The sequence below is a fragment of the Lagenorhynchus albirostris genome, chromosome 5 (assembly GCF_949774975.1).
Source record: "Lagenorhynchus albirostris chromosome 5, mLagAlb1.1, whole genome shotgun sequence".
Classification (NCBI taxonomy): domain Eukaryota; kingdom Metazoa; phylum Chordata; class Mammalia; order Artiodactyla; family Delphinidae; genus Lagenorhynchus; species Lagenorhynchus albirostris.
In genome coordinates this window covers 109,413,220-109,436,052 of record NC_083099.1, presented here as the reverse complement: position 1 = coordinate 109,436,052, position 22,833 = coordinate 109,413,220, and positions in this window count along the sequence as shown.

Genomic DNA, 22,833 nt, shown 5'->3' with positions numbered 1-22,833 from the left:
AAAGGATCTTGCTGTGATTTATGTCATAGAGTGTTCTGCCTATGTTTTCCTCTAAGAGTTTGATAGTGTCTGGCCTTACATTTAGGTCTTTAATCCATTTTGAGCTTATTTTTGTGTATGGTGTTAGGGAGTGTTCTGATCTCATACTTTTATATGTACCTGTCCAGTTTTCTTTGCTCTCCCCTGACAGAAGCCGGAGGGAATTTTTCTCTGATATTTATTGTGGGAAACTGGCAGACCTCCTGTACCTCTCTCACAATACTGTGGGAGCCACCTTATGACTGGGTCTTTCTCAAGTTTTAACTCTTACACTGTTTACACCGAATTTCTAGCAATTTGTAAATTACAGTTCATGGTTTCCTACCCAAGCACTTGCTCCCATAGAGGTTTCTGTTTATGATTTTCTACTCAGGTAAGCAGTGACTCCCTATATTCTTCTGTCTTTCCAATCTTGGTGAAGCAGTTTGCCCTGTGTCCTCCCCTCTCTTATAGATCAAAGAAGAGTTTTTTTTTTCCCCAATCTGTTCAATTTTTTACTTGTTTAACAATGCCTTAATGATTTCTAAGCTCCTTCCATGTGGAAATGGAAACTGGCACAAACACTTTTGGGTTTTAATTTGGTATTATTTTGCATATAGGGAAAAAATCAGATAATTATAAATGAAAAACTATGTCTCTTACTATTAATTTATGAAAATCTTAACATTCTGTTTTTTTGGGGTTTTTTTACTTTGTACATTTTGTTTGGTTTGATTTTTTTTTTTAAATAAAGATGCAGTTTCACTCTTGGCAATCACATAAAATACAGTCATTGTAGTAAACTGCAAGAAATCATTATCTAGGATAATCTAAAATAAATCTTGCAGACCAAGGTCTTTCTGAAGTAGATGCAATATATTCTGAGAGCAGGATCAAATTACATTCTTTCTGGCTCAGGACAGAGAGTTCACTATTAAATAGGGGACTAGATCACCTAATAATGTTGTTGGCTACACATCAAGACATGTGTGACTACTGGGTTGGCTAGATATTTTTGTCTCATCATGTGAAAGCAGCATAATTACTAAGATTTTTTTTTTTTTTACCAATTCCACATACCTTAATCATCAATGGAAAATACTTCTTACATATATAATGCTGAAATAAAAGCCTTTAGAAGATATAACAATAACAGTATTTGAAGAACTTGTAATGCTAACTAACCAGCGAGAAGGTATATGTCACTGTTTAAACAATTTATCCTGTGCTACTTTAATGTGGTTATTATACAGACAATATGGCCATTTCCACATCATGCATCTTTATACAGTAAATTGTTATTGATAGGAAATCTCAAGTAAAAATTTAGTAGATAGTTTTAAATTGCTTTGCAAAGTATTTTCATGCCTACACTAAGAGAATGAGACTTTCTCCTTCTCTAGAAATGTTTCCTTATTGACATTTTCATTATAATTTTTAGATTCTAGGCAAGGGTGAACAACAATTTTTGTGTTTTCTCTTCTAAACTCATCTTTTGTAAATACATTTCTTTGTCACATTCATTTTTGTAGTCTTTTACACATTGATTTGTAAAAGTTATTATATACTCTGGACACCAAATGGTTGAATAATTTGGAAATATCTCCTTGTAACTACCTTTTCACTTAGGTTATATTCTTTATTGTATTGAATATTAATTTCAATAAAGCCAAATTTACCAATATTTTGCCTTATGATGTACAGTTTCAAAGTTATTTAGTCAATCCTACAAAACATCAAGGTTATGGTATTATTGTCTAATATTTCTTTGTAAATATTTAATTATTTTGTTTAATACATTTAAGTTTTTTTATTTTTATAAATGATGTAATGCAGAGGTCTACTATTAATTTTATTACATGACAATAACTGAATGACCCAGGACTATTTGTGAAGAGTTAGTCCTTTAATCATTGATTTGTAAATAGTTGGCAAATACCAAGTTTCAATTTATCTGTGTATCTGCTTCAATTAATCTATTATTCCTGAGAAAAAAATTTAATGTCAATAAAATTGATTTTCTCTTTAGCTTTCTTGAAGTTAATTGTGTTCCACAATTCTGAATTTCACGGAATTTATTAAGGAAATACTGTAGGTATACTCTGTATTACACTGCATCTCCAGTATGGTCAAGGGCAACACTTTGTATGTGATTAATTAAAATTTATGTAACAAAAAATATTCATATTACATGACATAAGTAATAACCCTAAATATGCTCACATCATTTCATGTCAGATTTTTCACCTAATTTGTTCAGGTCAGGTCAGATTTTTTTCTATAACATTAGTTATGAAAAACTTTAAAATTTTTAAATTCTGAAAAATTTTAATGGGTATATTAATAGGATTAATTTTACAGAAGATATGCAAGACCTCTATATTGTAAGTGACAAAACATTGTTAATGGAAGTTAACATATACCTACATAAATGGAGATATATCCTGTATTTATGGATTAGAAGATTCAATATTTCTAAGTTGTATTATTCCCAGTTTTATTAATAGATTCAAAGAAGTTTAAATTATAATCCTAGCGGGCATGCCAAAGACCTATATAAAGTTTTTCTAAAATTTATATAAAAAAAGGATTTATAATATTAAAAAGTAAATTGAAGTTCCAATTGAAATACCTTATTTTTAGACAAACTTTTAAGTTAGGACAATCAAGGCAGTAGCATTGACATGAGAATAGCCATATAATATCAATGAAATGAATTCAGAAATAAAGCAAAACTTATTTGGCAAATTAATGTTTGAAATTAGCAGCATAATTCAGAGGACTAAATATAGATTTTTTTAAACACAAGGTGCTTGAACAACTGGATATCTAAATTTTCTTTTTTTTTTAAATAATGCTGAAATTTACATCATACAGTATAGATCTAAATATAAAGGACTAAATTATAATAATTCTATAAGAAAAGAGGGGAAATATTTGTTACCTTGCAATAGACAAAGATTAATTGAAGAGGCACAAAAGCATGGCTTATAAAATTAAAAGTTAAATAAAGTACTTCATCAAAATTAACAACTCTTTTCCTCTTCCAAAGATACAAATAAGGAAATGAAAATATAAATAAAAACTAAGAAAAATATTTGGAATTCATAATCTGAGGAAAGGTTTATATGCAGCATTTACAAAGGTCTTTTAAAATTCAGAAAGAAAGGAAAACCAAAATCATTTAAAAATGGGAAAAATTGACCTGACACTTCAAAGATATATGAATGGACAGTAAGCACATTAAGTTGCAATATTATTAATGATTAAGAAAATGGGAATTTAAATCATAATGAGATATACCATGGCATTCATACCAGAATGGCTAAAATTAAGAAGACTGAAATAACATGTGTTGGTAAGTATGTGGTACAACTGAAGTTCTCAGAGATAGTTGATAGGAATAAAAAATGTTACAATCACTTTAGAAAACCAGGTTGCCAGTGTTTTTTAAAGTAAAACATACACAGCAATCCAAATCATAAGTATTTAACCATGAGAAATAAACTGTATGCTACATTGGAAGGTGTTATTCATACCATAGCATAAAAATATTAAAATGCCTAGGAGTAAACGCTTGTAAGGAGGCCAAAGACCTGTACTCCAAAAACTATCAGATGCAGATGAAAGAAACTGAAAATGATATAAAATGGATGGAAAGATATACCATGTTCTTCGATTGGAAGAATCAACATTGTTAAAATGAACATACTACCCAAGGCAATCTACAGATTCAATGCAATCTTTATCAAATTACCAATGACATTTTTCACAGAACTAGAACAAAAAAGAATTTTAATTTGTATGGAAACACAAAAGACCCTGGATAGCCAAAGCAATCCTGAGAAAGAAGAATGGAGATGAAGGAATCAAACTCCCTGACTTCAGTCTACACTACAAATCTACAGTCATCAAAACATTATGGTACCGGTGCAAAACCAGACGTAGATCATTGGAACAGGATAGAAGGCACAGATATAAACCCTCACATTTATGGTCAGTTAATCTACAAAAAAAGAGGCAAGAATATACAATGGAGAAAAGAGTCTCTTCAATAAGTGGTGTTGGAAAAACTGGACAGCTACATATAAAAGAATGAAATTAGAAATTTCTCTAACACCATATATAAAAATAAACTCACAATGGATTAAAGCCCTGAATGTAATACTGGATACTATAAAACACTTAGAGGAAAACACAGGCAGAAAACTCTTGAACATAAATTGCAGCAATACTTTTTTGGATCCATCTCCTAGAATAATGGAAATAAAAACAAAAATAAACAAGTGAGACCTAATTAAACTTAAAAGCTTTTGCAAAGTAAAGGAAAATATAAACAACATGAAAAGACAGTCTGTGGAATGGAAGAAAATATTTGCAAATGATGTCACCAACAATAGATTAATTTCCAAACTGTACAAAACAGCTCATACAAAATAATTTAAAAAACAACCTTAATAACAGCTTAATAACAACAACAACCAAAAAATAAAAACCCAATCCAATCAAAAAATGGGCAGAAGATCTAAATAGACATTTCTCCATAGAAGACATACAGGTAGCCAACAGACACAGAAAAAGATGCTCAACATCATTAATAGAGAAATGCAAATCAAAACTACAATGAGGTATCACTTCACACCAGTCAGAATGGCCATCATCAAAAAGTCTACAAATAATAAATGTTGGAAGGGGTGTGGAAAATGCTGGAAAGCAACCCTTATACACTGTTGGCAGGAATGTAAATTGATACAGCCACTGTGGAGAACAGTATGGAGGTTCATTAAGAAACTAAAAATAGAGTTACCATATGATCCTGCAATCCACTCCTGTGCATCTATCTGGAGAAAACTCTAATTTGAAAAGATACATGTGTCTCATTTTTCATAGCAGTTCTATTTACAATAGCCAAGACATGGAAGCAACCAAAATGTCCATGGACAGATGAGTGGATAAAGAAGATATGCTGGGCTTCCCTTGTGGCGCAGTGTTTGGGAGTCTGCCTGCCGATGCAGGGGACATGGGTTCGTGTCCCGGTCTGGGAAGATCCCACATGCCACGGAGTGGCTGGGCCCATGAGCCATGGCCGCTGAGCCATGGCCGCTCCGTCCGGAGCCTGTGCTCTGCAGCAGGAGAGGCCACAGCAGTGAGAGGCCCACATACCGCAAAAAAAAAAAGAAGATATCCTATGTATTTATACAATGACATATTACTCAGACATAAAAAAGAATGAAATAAAGCCATTTCAGCAATATCGATGGACCTAGAGATGTTCATACTAAGTGAAATGTCAGAGAATGACAAATATCATGATATAATTTATATGTGGAATCTAAAAAAAGTACAAATAAACTTAATTACAAAACAGAAATAGTCACAGACATAGAAAACAAATGTGTGGTTACCAATGGGGACAGTGGTGGGTGCAGGGAGAGGTAAATTAGGAATTTGGGATTAACATATTCACACTACTATATATTCAATGTAAGATAGGTAAACAAGAAGAACCTACTGTATAACACAGGAATCTCTATGAAGTATCTTGTAATAACCTGTAAGGGAAAAGAATCTGAAATATATATATATATATATAGTTATATATATAGTTTTATATATATATATACACATACATATATATATACATATATATATATAACTGAATTATTTTGCTGTATACCTGAAACTAACAGAACATTGCAAATTAACTGTACTTCAATTTTTAAAAACGTTTCAAAAAAGGTGTTGTTCATAGCACCTTTGTTCATAATAACCAAAAAGTGGAAACAACCCTAATGTCCATCACCTGGTCAATAGATAATCAAATTATGATCTATCTGTAGTCTGGAATACTGCTCAGTAATAAAAATGAATAAATTTCTGACAGGTCCAAAAACATGGGCAAATATCACAAGCGCTGTGTTATATTCAAGGAGTGAAATGCAAAAGTATATATCTTATATGATTCTATTTATTTGAAATTCAATAAAACATAAATTTATAGAGACAGAAAAGAGAGCAGTGCTTCCTAGATTTTGGGGAATGGATTGACCCCAAAGCAGCATGAAAAAATACTTTTGGAAGAAGTAAAATATTTATATCTTGATTTTGAGGTAGTTACAAAGTGAGCTATGAATGTCAAATTTCCTAATCTATACACTTAAATGAGTTGAATTTTATTGTCTAACAATTATATCTCAATAAACATGGGATAAAGTCAAATTAAATAAAGTATTTGAAGTGGCATATTAGAAGCAAAGTAAATGACCATAGTAGGGTATAAACAATGTTTAAATGACTGTCTCAGAAAATTTTTCAGTTATCTCAGTATCTAAGGAAAGAATATATTATTAAAATAATCTTGGGCTTCCCTGGTGGTGCAGTGGTTGAGAGTCCGCCTGCCGATGCAGGGGACATGGGTTTGTGCCCCGGTCCAGGAAGATCCCTCATGCCGTGGAGCGGTTGGGCCCGTGAGCCATGGCCACTGAGCCTGCATGTCCGGAGCCTGTGCTCCACAACGGGAGAGGCCACAACAGTGAGAGGCCCACATACCACAAAAAAACAAAAACGAAATAATCTTAATTACTAAAATCTGATACTGAATACTTTCCCTATACAGTGCACCAAGTAAAATTCTAAGACAGTAGTATCACATGGCTAAAACACATTTATTTCTTGGGGTCTTTCACAGTATCAGTCAACAACTAGTTTGCTAAATCTGGTATAGATTTAATTTGGCCACTGAATGCTTAATCTAGATTTCAGATAATTTCTTTTCTCATGTGCACTGATCCCTATGACAATAAATGATAAAGGATATTTCACTGTTTAAACACCTCTAATTTAAGGCAACTTAATCAACCCTCTTCATTGAAAGATTCTGGACTACAATTACAGCACTAATGTCTACCTGTCAGTTCTTTTCAGGTATGGTACCAGAGAGTAATTGCATCTCATGTATTTTCTTGTGGAAATTGCTTCGTACCTGGAGGTGATATTTTTTCCTTTAATCATTTCTTCTGTATGATGTAACTGTGAGTCACATAGAGGACTTTTTAGCTACAATATTCCAATATGATTCCCCCCAATCTGGACACCATCCAGTTTAAAAATAATAATAATTTATAAGGATTTAGCAATGCCAAAAGTACATTTAATAGTAAGAAAGTCACAGTGTCTTTGTAATGTGACACAATATTTGTACAATGTTCTGATTTTTAAGGTTCATTATAGTCCGGGAAGACTATTTCAAAAATTTTTACAGATAGTACTTTGACAGTTAATTTGTCACTTTATGCTTCAAAGACTTCTTGTTGCAAAATAAGTTATTAATAGTTGACTAAAACATTATAATTAAAAAAAATAATATTACCATTAGAGGATTTTAGTAGCTCTACCAAAACATCCATAGGTCTATCATAGAAAATTAAAACCAGTGACAGACATGTATAAACATCATAAAACTTAATTGTGTATTTATATGTTTCAAGTATATTTCAATGTGAGTTAATGATCTAACATATATAATCATTCATCAAATATTTTGAGCTTCAATATTTACAACTGTCCCCTTATAAAAGTCTTTAGCCTAATTATATTAAATATAATTTTATCCCAATTATCATCTAAAGCAAAATTACCTTTCTCACTTAGTTTCCCTAAAGTTTTACTTATGATAATATTTTTATCTTCGACTAATGCTGTAAGTTCCTCCAGCTCATCTTATTTCTTCTGTAAATTCCCCCAAAAATGTGTTTGAACAGACTGGTTCAAGATGATGGAGTAGAAGGACGTGTGCTCACTCCCTCTTGTGAGGCACTGGTATCATGACTAACTGCTGAACAATCATCAACAGGAAGACACTGTAACTCACCAAAAAAGATACCCCACATCCAAAGACAAAGGAGAAGCTGCAAAGAGATGGTAGAAGGAATGCAACCACAATAAAATCAAATGCCAAAACCACTGGGTGGGCGACTCACAAACTGGAGAACAATTATAACACAGAAGTCCACCCACTGGAGTGAAGGTTCTGAGGCTCATGTCAGACTCAACCTGGGGGTCTGGCAAAGAGAGGAGGAATTCCCAGAGAATCAGACTTTGAAGGCTAGTGGGATTTGATTGGAGAACTTTGACAGGACTGGGGTAAAAAACTCTTGGAGGGCACACAAAGTAGTGTGCGGATCAGGACAGAGGGGAAGGAGCAGTGACCCCATAGGAGACTGAACCAGACCTACCTGCAAGTGTTGGAGGTTATCCTGTAGAGGCAGGGGGTGGCTCTGGCTCACCACAGGAACAAAGACACTGACAGCAGAAGTTCTGGGAAGTACTCCTTGGCAAGAGTCCTCCCTGAGTCTGCCACTAGCCCCACCAGAGAGCCTGTAGGCTCCAATGCTGGGTCACCTCAAGTCAAACAAACAAGAGGGAGGGAACTCAGCCCCATCCATCAGCAGACAAGTGGATTAAACTTTTACTGAGCTCTGTCCACCAGAGCAACACCAAGCTCTACCCACCACAAGTCCCCCCTATCAGGAAGCTTGCAGAAGCTTCTTAGATACCCTCATCTACCAGAGGGCAGACCACAAGTCCCTCCCATCAGGAAGCTTGCAGAAGCCTCTTAGATACCCTTATCTACCAGAGGGCAGACAGCAGAAGCAAGAAGAACTACAATCCAGCAGCCTGTGGAATGAAAACCACATTCACAGAAAGATAGACAAAATGAAAAGGCAGAGGACTATGTATCAGATGAAGGAAAAAGATAAAACCATAGAAAAATAACTAAATGAAGTGGAGAAAGGCAACTTTCCAGAAAAAGAGTTCAGAATAATGATAGTGAAGATGATTCAGGACCTCAGAAAAAGAATGGAGGCAAAGATCGAGAAGATGAAAGAAATGTATAACAAACACACAGAAGAATTAAAGAACAAACACCTAGAAGAGTTAAAGAACAAACAAACAAAGATGAACAATAAAATAACTGAAATAAAAAAATACACTAAAAGGAATCAATAGCAGAATAACTGAGGCAGAAGAATGGATAAGTGACCTGTAAGACAGAATGGTGGAATTCACTGCTGCAGAACAGAATAAAGAAAAAATAATGGAAAGAAATGAAGACAGCCTAAGAGCCACCTAGGGCAACATTAAACACAACAACATTCACCTTATAGGGGTCCCAGAAGGAGAAGAAAGAGAGAAAAGACTGGAGAAAATATTTGAAGAGATTATAGTCAAAAACTTCCCTATCATAGGAATGGAAATAGCCACACAAGTCCAGGAAGCACCTAGAGTCCCAGGCAGGATAAACCCTAGGAGAAACATGATGAGACACACAGTAATCAAATTGACCAAAAAAAAAAAACAAAAAACAAAGACAAATTATTAAAAGTAATAGGGGAAAATGACAAATAACATACAAGGGAACTCCCGTAAGGTTAACAGCTGCTTTCTCAGCAGAAATTCTACAAGCCAGAAGGGAGTGGCACAATATATTTAAAGTGATGAAAGGGAAGAACCTAAACCAAGATTACTCTAACCAGCAAGGAGTTCATTCAGATTCTATGGAGGAATCAAAAACTTTACAGACAAGCAAAAGCTAAGAGAATTCACACCACCAAACCAGCTCTCCAACAATAGCTAAAGGAACTTCTCTAAGTGGGAAACACAAGAGAAAAAAAGGACCTACAAAAACAAACCCAAAACAATTAAGAAAATGGTACTAGGAACATACATATCAATAATTACCTTAAATGTGAATGGATCAAATGCTCCAACCAAAAGACAAAGGCTTGCTGAATGGATACAAAAACAAGACCCGTCTATATGCTGTCTACAAGAGACCCACTTCAGACCTAGGGACACATACAGACTGAAAGTGACACGATGGAAAAATATTTTCTATGCAAATGGAAATCAAAAGAAAGCTGGAGTAGCAATACTCATATCAGATAAAATAGACTTTAAAATAAAGAATATTGTGAGAGACAAGGAAGGACACTACATAATGATCAAGGGATCAATCCACGAAGAAGATACAACAATTTTAAATATATATGCAGAGAGACCTTCAAGATGGCAGAAGAGTAAGGTGTGGAGATCACCTTCCTCCCCACAAGTACATCAGGAATACGTCTACATGTGGAACAAGTCCTACAGAACACCTTCTAAATGCTGGCAGAAGACCTCAGACTTCCCAAAAGGCAAGAAACTCCACACGTCCTTGGGTAGGGCAAAAGAAAAAAGAGAGGCAAAAGAATAGGGACGGGACCTGCACCTCAGGGAGGGAGCTGTGAAGGAGGAAAAGTTTGCACACCCTAGGAAGCCCCTTCATTGGCAGAGATGGGAGGTGGTAGGGGGTAAGCTTCAAAGCTGCAGAGGAGAGCGCAACAACAGTGGTGCAGAGGGCAAAGCGGAGAGATTCCTGAACAAAGGATCAGTGCTGACCAGCACTCACCAATCTGAGAAGCTTGTGTGTGCACCTGCCAGTATGTGTGGGGGCTGGGAGTGGAGGCTCGGGCTTCACAAATCATATCCCAGAGAGAGGACTAGGGTTGGCTGTGTGAAGACAGCCTGAAGGGGACTAGTGTGCCACAGCGAGCCGGGAGGGAGTCTGGGGAATAGTCTGGACCTGCATAAGAGGCAAGAGACAATTATCTCGGGGTGCACGAGAGGATTCAGAGAACTGCCTAAACAAGCCCCAGAGAAGGACGAGAGCCGCTACTATCAGCACAGACATCAGAGACGGGCATGAAATGCTAAGCCTGCTGCTGCGGCCACCAAGAAGCCTGTGTGCAAGCATAGGTCACTATCCACACCTCCCTTCCTGGGAGCCTGTGCAGCCTGCCACTGCCAGGGTCCCCTGATCCAGGGACAACTTCCCCAGGAGAAACACGCCTCAGGCTGTTGCAATATCATGCTGACCTCTGCTGCTGCAGGCTTGCCCAACATTCCTCTCCCTCCCCACCCCAGGCCTGATTGAGTCAGAGCCCACTAATCAGCTATGACTTTAACCCTGCCCTGTCTGAGTGAAGAACAGACACCCTCAGGCAACCTACATGTGGAGGCAGGGCCAAATCCAAAGCTGAATTCCTGGAGCTCTGTGAACAATGAACAGAAAGGAAAATCTCTCCCAGAAGCCTCAGGAGAAGTGGATTAAATCTCAACAATCAACTTGATGTACCCTGCATCTGTGGAATACCTGAATAGACAATGAATCATCCCAAAATTGAGGCAATGGGCTTTGGGAACAATGATATATATATTTTTTTTTTCCTTTTTTCTCTTTTTGGAAGTGTGTATGTTTCTCTGTGTGATTCTGTCTGTATAGTTTTGCTTTTACCATTTTCCTAGTGTTCTATCTTTTTTTTAAGTATAGTTTTAGCACCTGTTATCATTGGTGGATTTGTTTTTTGGTTTGGTTGTGCTCTTCTTTTTTTCTTTTCTTTTTTAATTTTTTTTTGTTTAAAATAATTTATTTTTTTATTTTAATTATTTTATTTTATTTGTATATTTATTCTCTCCCTCTCTCTCTCTCTCTCTCTCTCTCTCTCTCTCTCTCTCTCTCCCCCCTTCCTTCCTTCCTTCCTTCCTTTCCTTCTTTCCTTCTTTCCTTCTTTCTCCCTGTTCTTCAGAGCTGTGTGGCTGACAAGGTCTTGGTGCTCTGGCTGGGTATCAGGCCTGTGCCTCTGAAGTGGGAGAGCCAATTTCTGGACACTGGTTCACCAGAGACTTCCTGGTTCCACATAATATCAAATGGCAAAAACTCTCCCAGAGATCTCCATCTCAACACTAAGACCCAGCTCAATTCAATGACCAGCAAGCGACAGTGCTTGCTTCATGCCCTATGACAAACAACTAGCAAGACATGAACACAAGCCTATCCATTAGCAGAGAGGCTGGCAAAAATCATAAAAAGGTCACAGACACCCCAAAACACTCCATGAAATGTGGTCCTGCCCATCAGAAAGACAAGATCCAGCCTCATCCACTAGAACACAGGCACTAGTCCCCTCCACCAGGAAGCCTACACAACCCACTGAACCATCCTTAGCCACCGGGACAGATACCAAAAACAATGGGAACTACAAACCTTCAGCCTGCAAAAAGGAGACACCAAACATAGTAAGTTAAGCAAAATGAGAAGACAGAGGAACACAGAGCAGTTGAAGGAGCAAGATAAAAACCCACCAGAACAAACAAATGAAGGGGAAATACTTAGTCTACCTGAAAAAGAATTGACAGTAATAACAGTAAATCTGATCCAAAATCTTCAAAATAAAATGAAGAAAATACAAGAAACTTAACAAGGACCTAGAAGAAATAAAAAGTAAACAAACAATGATGAACAACACAATAAATAAAACTAAAAATTCTCTAGAAGGAATAAATAGCAGAATAACTGAGGTGGAAGAATAGATAAGTAACCTGGAAATTAAAAGAGTGGAAATAACTACTATAGAGCAGAATAAAGAAAAAAGAATGAAAATAATGGAGGACAGTCTCAGAGACCTCAGGGACAACATTAAACACAACAACATTCGAATTATAGGGGTCCCAGAAGAAGAGAAAAAGAAAGGGACTGAGAAAATATTTGAAGAGATTATAGTTGATAACTTCCCTAATATGAGAAAGGAATTAGTCAGTCAAGTCCAGGAAGCGCAGAGAGTCCCATACAGAATAAATCCAAGGAGGAACACACCAAGACACATATTAATCAAACTCCTAAAAATTAAATACAAAGAAAAAATATTAAAAGCAACAAGGGAAAAACAACAAATAACATAAAACCAAGTCCCCATAAGGTTAACAGCTGATATTTCAGCAGAAATTCTGCAAGCCAGAAGGGAGTGACAGGACATATTTAAAGAGATGAAAGAGAAAAACCTACAACCAAGATTACTCTACACAGCAAGGATCTCATTCACATTAGATGGAGAAATTAAAAACCTTACAGACAAGCAAAAGCTAAGGGAATTCAGCACCACCTAACCAGCTTCACAACAAACACCAAAGGAACTTCTCCAGACAGGAAACACAAGAGAAGGAAAAGGTCTACAATAACAAACCCAAAACAATTAAGAAAATGCTAATAGAAACAAACATATCAATAACTACCCTAAATGAAAATGGATTAAATGCTCCAACCAAAAGACATACATGCTGAAAGGATACAAAAACAAGACCCATAAATATACTGTCTAAAGAGACCCACTTCAGACACAGGGACACATACAGACTGAAAGTGAGGGAATAGAAGAAGATATTCCATGTAAATGGATACCAAAAAAAATCTGGAGTAACAATTCTCATATCAGAAAATACAGACTTTAAAATAAAGACTATTACAAGAGACAAAGACGGACAGTAGATAATGATCAAGGGATCAATCCACAAAGAAGATATAACAGCTGTAAATATATATGAACCCACCATAGAAGCACCTCAAAATATAAGGCAAATGCTAACAGCCATAAAAGGGGAAATCGACAGTAACACAATCATAGTAGGACCTTTAACATTCTAAATTCACCAAGGGAGAGATCATCCAAAATTAAAATAAATAAAAAAAACACAAGCTTTAAATGCTATATTAAACAAGATGGATTTAATTGATATTCATAGGATATTCCATCCAGAAACAACAGAATACAATTTCTTCTCAAGTGCTCATGGAGCATTCTCCAGGATAGATGATATCTTGCATCACAAATCAAGCCTTGGTAAATATAAGAAAACTGAAATTGTATCAAGTATCTTCTCTGACTGCAACTCTATGAGACTAGATATCAATTACAGCAAAAAATGTAAAAATTACAAACACATGCAGGCTAAACAATACACTACTTAATAACCAAGATATCACGGAAGAAATCAAAGAGGAAATCAAAATATACCTAGAAACAAATGACAATGAAAACACGATGACCAAAAACCTATGGAATGAGCAAAATCAGTTCTAATAGGGAAGATTATAGCAATACAATCCTACCTTAAGAAACAAGAAACATCTCAAATAAACAACCTAACCTTACATCTAAAGCAATTAGAAAAAGAACAAAAAACCCCACTAAGTTAGCAGAAGAAAGAAATCATAAAGATCAGATCAGAAATAAATGAAACAGAAATGAAGAAAAGAATAGCAAAGATTAATACAACTAAAAGCTGATTCTTTGAGAAGATAAATAAGATTGATAAAACTTTAGCCAGACTCAAAGAAAAAGAGGGAGAGGACTCAAATCAATAAAATTAGAAATGAGAAAGGAGAAGTTACAGTGGACACCACAGAAATACAAAGCATCATAAGAGACTATTACAGGCAACATTATGCCAATAAAATGGACAACCTGGAAGAATTGGACAAATTCTTTGAAAAGTCCAACCTTCCAAGAGTGAAACAGGAAGAAATAGAAAATATGAACAGACAAATCACAAGCACTGAAATTGAGACTGTGATTAAAAATCTTCTAGCATACAGAAGCACAGGACCAGACAGCTTCACAGGCAAATTCTATCAAACATTTAGAGAAGAGCTAACACTTATCCTTCTCAAACTCTTCCAAAATATAGTGGAGGGAGGAACACTCCCAATCACAATCTATGAGGCCAACATCACCCTGATACTAAAACAAGACAAAGGTGTCACAAAGAAAGAAAACTACAGGCCAATATCACTGATGAACATAGATGCAAAAATCCTCAACAAAATCCAGCAACACATTAAAAGGATCATACACCATGATCAAGTGGGGTCAATCCCAGGAATCCAAGGATTCCTCAATATATGGAAATCAATCAATATGATAAACCATATTAACAAATTGAAGGATAAAAACCATATGATCATCTCAATAGATGCAGAAAACACTTTTGACAAAATTCAACACCAATTTATGATTAAAAAAACCTCCAGAAAGTAGGCACAGTGGGAACTTATCTCAACATAATAAAAGTCATATATGACAAACCCACAGCCAACATTGTTCTCAATGGTGAAAAAATGAAAACATTTACACTAAGACCAGGAACAAGACAAGGTTGCCCACTCTCACCACTATTATACAACAGGGTTTTGGAAGTTTTAGCCACAGAAATCAGGGACAAAAAGGAATCCATATGGAAAAGAAGATGTAAAGCTATCACTGTTTGCAGATGGCATGGTACTATACACAGAGAATCCTAAATACTCTACCAGAAAACTACTAGAGCTAAGCAAAGAATTTGGTAAAGTAGCAGGATACAAAATTAATGCACAGAAATCTCTTACATTTCTATACACTAATGATGAAAAATCTGAAAGAGAAATTAAGGAAACACTCCCCATTTACCACTGCAACAATAAGAATGAAATAACTAGGAATAAACCTACCTAAGGAGACAAAAGACCTGTATGCAGAAAATTATAAGACACTGATGAAAGAAATTAAAGATGATACAAACAGATGGAGAGACATACCATATTCTTGGATGGGAAGAATCAACATTTTGAAAATGACTATACTACCCAAAGCAATCTACAGATTCAATGCAATCCCTATCAAACTACCAATGGCATTTTTCACAGAAGTGGAATAAAAAAATTCACAATTTATATGGAGATACAAAAGACCCTTAATAGCCAAAGCAATCTTGAGAAAGAAAAACGCAGCTGGAGGAATCAGGCTCCCTGACTTCAGACTATACTACAAAGCTACAGTAATCAAGACAGTATGGTACTGGCACAAAAATAGAAATATAGATCAATGGAACAGGATAGAAAGCCCAAAGATAAACCCACACACATGCAGTCACCTTATCTTTGAATATGCAATGGAGAAAAAACCATCTGTTCAATAAGAGGTGCTGGGAAAACTGGACAGCTACATGTAAAAGAATGAAATTAGAAATCTCCCTAGCATCATACACAAAAATAAACTCAAAATGGATTAACGATCTAAATGTAAGGCTAGACACTATAAAACTCTTAGAAGAAAACATAAGCAAACTATTCTATGAAATAAATCAAAACAAGATCCTTTTTGACCCACCTCCTAGAGGAATAGAAATTAAAAAATAAAGTAAACAAATGGGAACTAATGAAACTTAAAAGCTTTTGCATAGCAAAGTAAACCATAGACAAGATGAAAAGACAACCCTTGGAATGGGAGAAAATATTTGCAAAAGAAGAAATTGACAAAGTTTTAATCTCCAAAATTTATAAGCAGCATATGCAACTCAATATTTAAAAAAACAGCCCAATCCAAAAATGGACAGGAGATCTAAATAGACATTTCTCCAAAGAAGATACACAGATTGCCAACAAACACATGAAAGGATGCTCAACATCACTAATCATTAGAGAAATGAAAATCAAAACTACAGTGAGGTATCACCTCACAACGGTCAGAATGGTCATCATCAAAAATTCTACAAACAATAAATGCTAAAGAGGTGTGGAGCAAAGGGAACTCTCTTGCATCATTGGAGGGAATGTAAATTGATACAGCTGCTAGGGAGAACAGTATGGAAGTTCCTTGAAAAACTAAAAATAGAACTACCATATGACCGTCAATCCCATCACTGCATATACCCTGAGAAAACCATAATTCAAAAGAGTCATGTACCACAATGTTCACTGCAGCTCTATTTACAATAACCAGAACATGGAAGCAACCATTGTGTCCATTGACAGATGAATTGATAAAGAAGATGTGGCATGTATATACAATGGAATATTACTCAGCCATAAACATAATTGAAATCGAGTTATTTGTAGTGAGGTGGTTGGACCTAGAGACTGTCATACAGAGTGAAGTAAGTCAGAAAGAGAAAAACAAATACCATATGCTAACACGTATATATAGTATCTTAAAAAAAAAGAAGGTTATGAGGAACATAAGGGTAGGACAGGAATAAAGATGAATACAGAATGGACTTGAGGACATAGGGAGGGGGAAGGGTAAGATGGGATGAAGTGAGAGAGTGACATGGACTTATATATGCTACCAAATGTAAAATAGATAGCTAGTGGGAAGCAGCTGCATAGCACAGGGAGATCAGCTCAGTACTTTGTGACCACGTAGAGAGGTGTGATAGGAATTGTGGGAGAGAGACACAAGAGGGAGGAAATATGGGAATATATGTACATGTACAGCTGATTCACTTTGTTAGAAAGCAGAAACTAACACACCATTGTAAAGCAATTATACTCCAATAAAGATGTTTAAAAAATAAAGAAAAATAAAAGTGACTAGACAAGACACATGGGAGAATGTCAGGAATTATAATCTGATATTAGAGTTGATATTGTTCATTGTTGGATTAAATAAATGAGATTACTAAGTCATTTTTTCTCTGAATCATTGATAGGATGTTATATGAATATATTTCATAAAACATAAGAAGCCTTTAAATGTATGATAAATAACCCTACTTTGTCAAAGGATTTTTTTTTTTTTTACTATACTGCTGGATATTTTATTTGGTACTAGATATCTCTATAGAGATAGATAGATTTTGGTCTCTGATAGATTTGTTTATCAGTGGTAAGAAAGATTTATAAAGTTAACAGAGAAAAAACAATAATTTCTATTTTCTGGAATATTTTATTGACTTTTTATTTAAAATGATTGAAAAGGTTATTTATTAAATGATCTGTGGGAAAAATAAATAAATTAATAAATAATAAATAAATATACACCCAACATAGGAGAACCTCAATACATAAGGCAAATACTAACAGATATAAAAGGACAAAATGGACAGTAACACAATATTAGTGTGGGACTTTATCACCTCCTTACACCAATGGACAGATCATTCAAAAAGAAAACTAATAAGGAAACACAAACCTAAGTGACACATTACACGGGATAGGTTTAATTGATGTTTATAAGACATTCCATCCAAAAACAGCAGATTATACTTTCTTCTCAAGTGCACACAGTATATTCTCCATGATAGATCATATCTTGGGTCATAAATCATGTCTTGGTAAATTTAAGAAAACTGAAACCATATCAAGCATCTTTTCCAATCACAATGCTATGAGACTGAAAATAAATTACAGGAAAACAAAACAAAACAAAACAGAAACACATGGAGGCTAAACAATATATTACTATATAACCAAGAGATCACTGAAGAAATAAAAAACAAATACCTAGAGACAAATGACAATGAAAACACCATTTTCCAAAACCTATGGGATGGAGCAAAAGCAGTTCTAAGAGGGAATTTTATAGCAATACAATCCTACCTCAAGAAGCAAGAAACATCTCAAATATAATCTAACCTTACACCTAAAGGATCTAGAGAACGAAGAACAAACAAAACCCAAAGTTAGTAGAAGAAAATAAATCATAAAGATCAGAGCAGAAATAAATAAAATAGAAACAAAGACAACAATAACAAAGATCAATAAAACTAAAAGCTGGTTCTTTCAGAAGGTAAACAAAATTGATAAACCTTTAGCGAGACTCATCAAGAAAAAGAGGGAGAGGACTCAAATCAATAAAATTAGAAATGAAAAAGGACAGGTTACAATGGACACCATAAAATACAAAGCATCCTAAGAGACTGCTACAAGCAACTCTATGCCAATAAAATGGACAACCTGGAAGAAATGGACAAATTCTTAGAAAGTTATAAACTTCCAAGACTGAACCAGGAAGAAATAGAAAATATAATCAGACTATTCACAAGTAATGAAATTGAAAATGTGATTAAAAATCTTCCAACAAACAAAAGTCCAGGACCAGATGGCTTCACAGGTGGATGCTATCAAACATTTAGAGACAAGTTAACACCCATTTTTGCAAATTCTTCCAATAAATTGCAGAGGAAGGAACACTCCCAAACTCTTCTGCAAGGCCACAATCATCCTGATACCAAAACCAGACAAAGATACTACAAAAAAGGAAAATTACAGACCATTACCTCTGATGAATATAGATGCAAAAATCCTCAGCACAATACTAGCAAACAGAATCCAACAACACATTTAACAGATCATACAGCACAATCAAGTGGGATTTATCCCAGGGATGCAAGGATTCTTCAATATATTCAAATCAATCATTGTGATACACCATAATAACAAGATGAAGAATAAAAACCATATGATCATCTCAATAGATGCAGAAAAATCTTTTGACAAAATTCAACATGCATTTATGACAAAAACTCTCCAGAAAGTGGGTATAGAGGGAACCTACCTCAACACAATAAAGGCCATATATGACAAACCCACAGCAAACATCATTCTTAATGGTGAAAAACTGAAAGCATTTCCTCTAAGATCAGGAACAAGATAAGGATGTCCACTCTCACCACTCTTATTCAATATAGTTTTGGAAGTGCTAGACACAGTGATCATAGAAGAAAACGAAATAAAAGGAATCCAAATTGGAAAAGAAGAACTAAAATTGTCACTGTTTGCAGATGACATGATACTATACATAGAGAATCCTAAAGATGCCACCAGAAAACTACTAGACCCAATTAATGAATTTGGTAAAGTTGCAGGATACTAAATTAATGCACAGAAATCTCTTACATTCCTATACACTAGCAATGAAAGATCAGAAAGAGAAATTAAGGAAACAATCCCATTCACCATTGCAACAAAAAGAATAAAATACTTAGGAATAAACCTACCTAAGGAGGTAAAAAACCACCTGTACTCAGAAAACTATAAGACACTGATGTAAGAAATAAAAGATGACACAAACAGGTGGAGAGATATACCATGTTCTTGGATTGGAAGAATCAATATTGTGAAAATGACTATTTTACCCAAAGCAATCTACAGAGTCAATGCAATCCCTATCAAATTACCAATGGCATTTTTTACAGTACTAGAACAAAAAAAATCTTAAAATTTGTATGGAGACACAAAGGACCCCAAATATCTAAAGCAATCTTGAGGGGAAGAAAATGGGGTTGGATGAATCAGACTCCCTAACTTCAGACTATTCTACAAAGCTACAGTAATCAAGACAATGTGGTACTCACACAAATACAGAAATATAGGTCAATGGAACAGGATGGAAAACTAGAGATAAACCCACACACCTATGTTCAACTAATCTATGACAAAGGAGTCAAGGATATACAATGGTGAAAAAACAGTGTCTTTAATAAGTGGTGCTGGGAAAACCAGACAGCTACATGTAAAGGAATGAAATTAGAACATTCCTTAACACCATACACCAAAATAAACTCAAAATGAATTAACGACCGAAATGTAATACCAGACATTATAAAAACTCTTAGAGGAAAACATAGGAAGAACACTCTTTGACATAAATTACAGCACATCTTTTCTGACCCATCTCTTATAGTAGTGGAAATAAAAACAAAAATAAATGGGACCTAATGAAACTTAAAAGTTTTTTGTTCAACAAAGGAAACTATAAACAAGATGAAAAAACAACCCTCAGAATGGGAGAAAATATTTACAAATGAATCAATGGACAAAGGATTAATCTTTAAAATATAGAAACAGCTCATGCAGCTCAATATTAAAAAAAAGAAACCACCCACCCAATTAAAAAATGGACTGAAAACCTAAATAAACATTTCTCCAAAGAAGACATACAGTTGGCCAAGAAGCACATGAAAATCTGCTCAACATCACTAATTATTAGAGAAATGCAAATCAGAACTACAATATGGTATCACCTCACACCAGTTAGAATGGGCATCATCAGAAACTCTACAAACTACAAATGCTGAAGAGGGTGTGGAGAAAAGGGAACCCTCTTGCACTGTTGGTGGGAATGTAAATTGAAACAGCCACTGTGGAAATACTGTGGAGTTTCCTTAAAAAGTTAAAAATAGAATTACCATATGACCTAGCAATCCCACTACTGAGCGTATACCCAGAGAAATCCATAATTCAAAAATATACATGCACACTTATTTTCATTGCAGAACTATTTACAATAGCCAGGTCATGGAAGCAACCTAATTGTCCATTAACAGATGAATGGATAAAGAAGAGGTGGTACATTTATACAACGGAATATTACTGAGCCATAAAAAGGAACAAAATTGGGTCATTTGTAGAGACGTAGATGGACCTAGAGACTGTCACAGAGAGTTAAATCAGAAAGAGAAAGACAAATATCATATATTAATGTGTGTATGTGGAATTTAGAAAAATGGTACAGATGAACCAGTCTGCAAGGCAGAAATAGAGATATAGATGTAGAGAACAAACGTATGGACACCAGGGGGTGTAAATGGGGGTGGGGTGGTGATATTAACGGGAGATTGGGATTGACCTATACACACTAATATATATAAAGCATATAACTAATAAGAACCTACTGTATAAAGTTAAAAAAAAAAAAAGAACATTGTTGGAAGACTCATGTTTCCCAATTTCAAAACTTACCACAAAACTAAATTAATCAATACAGTGTTGTATTGGCATAAGGATAGACATATAGAATATATTCAATGGAATAAAATTGAGAGTTTAGAAATAAACCTATACATCTATTGTCCAAAAAAATGTATTTGAAAGTGCCATAATCTTTGTCCAAACAGAGCAGTATGAGAGTAGTGTAAATATGTTACCCCAACTTGGATGGAAGTTTGAATAATTTGGTACTTCAGGTCTAACGTCATGATACAAAACATCCCCTCATAGTCTTTCTTTTTTTTTTTTTGCGTTTCGCGAGCCTCCCACCGCCGTGGCCTCTCCCGTTGCAGAGCACAGGCTCCGAACGCGCAGGCTCAGCAGTCATGGCTCACGGGCCCAGCCGCTCCACGTCATGTGGGATCTTCCCGGACTGGGGCACGAACCCGTGTCCCCTAGCATCGGCAGGCGGACTCTCAACCACTGCGCCACCAGGGAAGCCCCCCTCATAGTCTTTCTTGACTCAAAGTCTTGAAGTTCTCCAAATTAGTCAGATAACCACTTTACATAACCACTTTATCATCAACCAAGCAGAAAAACAGGTGATCAAGACCTGAGTTTTACCTACTGTCATTTAGACTGATTTAGTCAATCAGACTTCTGTGATAATTTTGTATTTGAGATCATCATGTGCTTCTGTCAAAAACCAAAAATACTGACATTTGTCTGCTTCATTTTTACTTTAAGTGGACAATACTTCTTCATGAATCTACAGGGCCCTGATTCCCCTGTCTCTAGAATGGATGTCGTAGTGAACCTATTTGAGTTTTGTTTTTCAAATAGTGAGTTGTTGGGGTCCTCTTAGTATTCTCACAGGTCCTCCAATCCCCTAACAACCATAGTCTCCATTACTGAAGGCCCATGGAGTTACAAATGTGTTGCTCCTAAGTGGTGGGTCATAAACAAGAAGTCATTTTTTGTACTGCTTTCAACTGCACTCTCTAAATGTTTTTAATTCTTAATGACACTTGTGGAAGATTCCATATGTTTATATTTACTTTGAATATTAAAATACAACACACTGCAGTTTGAAATTCTTGCACTGAATTTTTAGTTTCCTTCCTCCATGGTATAAAGTTAGGGAGAATTTAATCATTCTCTGAGATACCTCTTCTTATTCTTTTCTAGATCTTGTTCTTCCAGTGCTAGAATTAGCAAAATGAAGAGAAAAAAGGACGCATAACTCTTAAGTATCTTAAGTATGGTAGTTCACCCTCTGTAACTATTCACTATTTTCATAGGCAGTAGTCAGTAATTAGTGTTGTGTGTAACAGTGGTCCAAAGGGGCTGACTTCTCATGTGGATCAGAATACATATGTTCTAATGTGCAGATATGCCTCAACTTCAACATAGCTCCAATATTTTTTTTCCATTTGTGTTTCTCTATTATAAGGGATCCCTTTTCCACCTTGGTT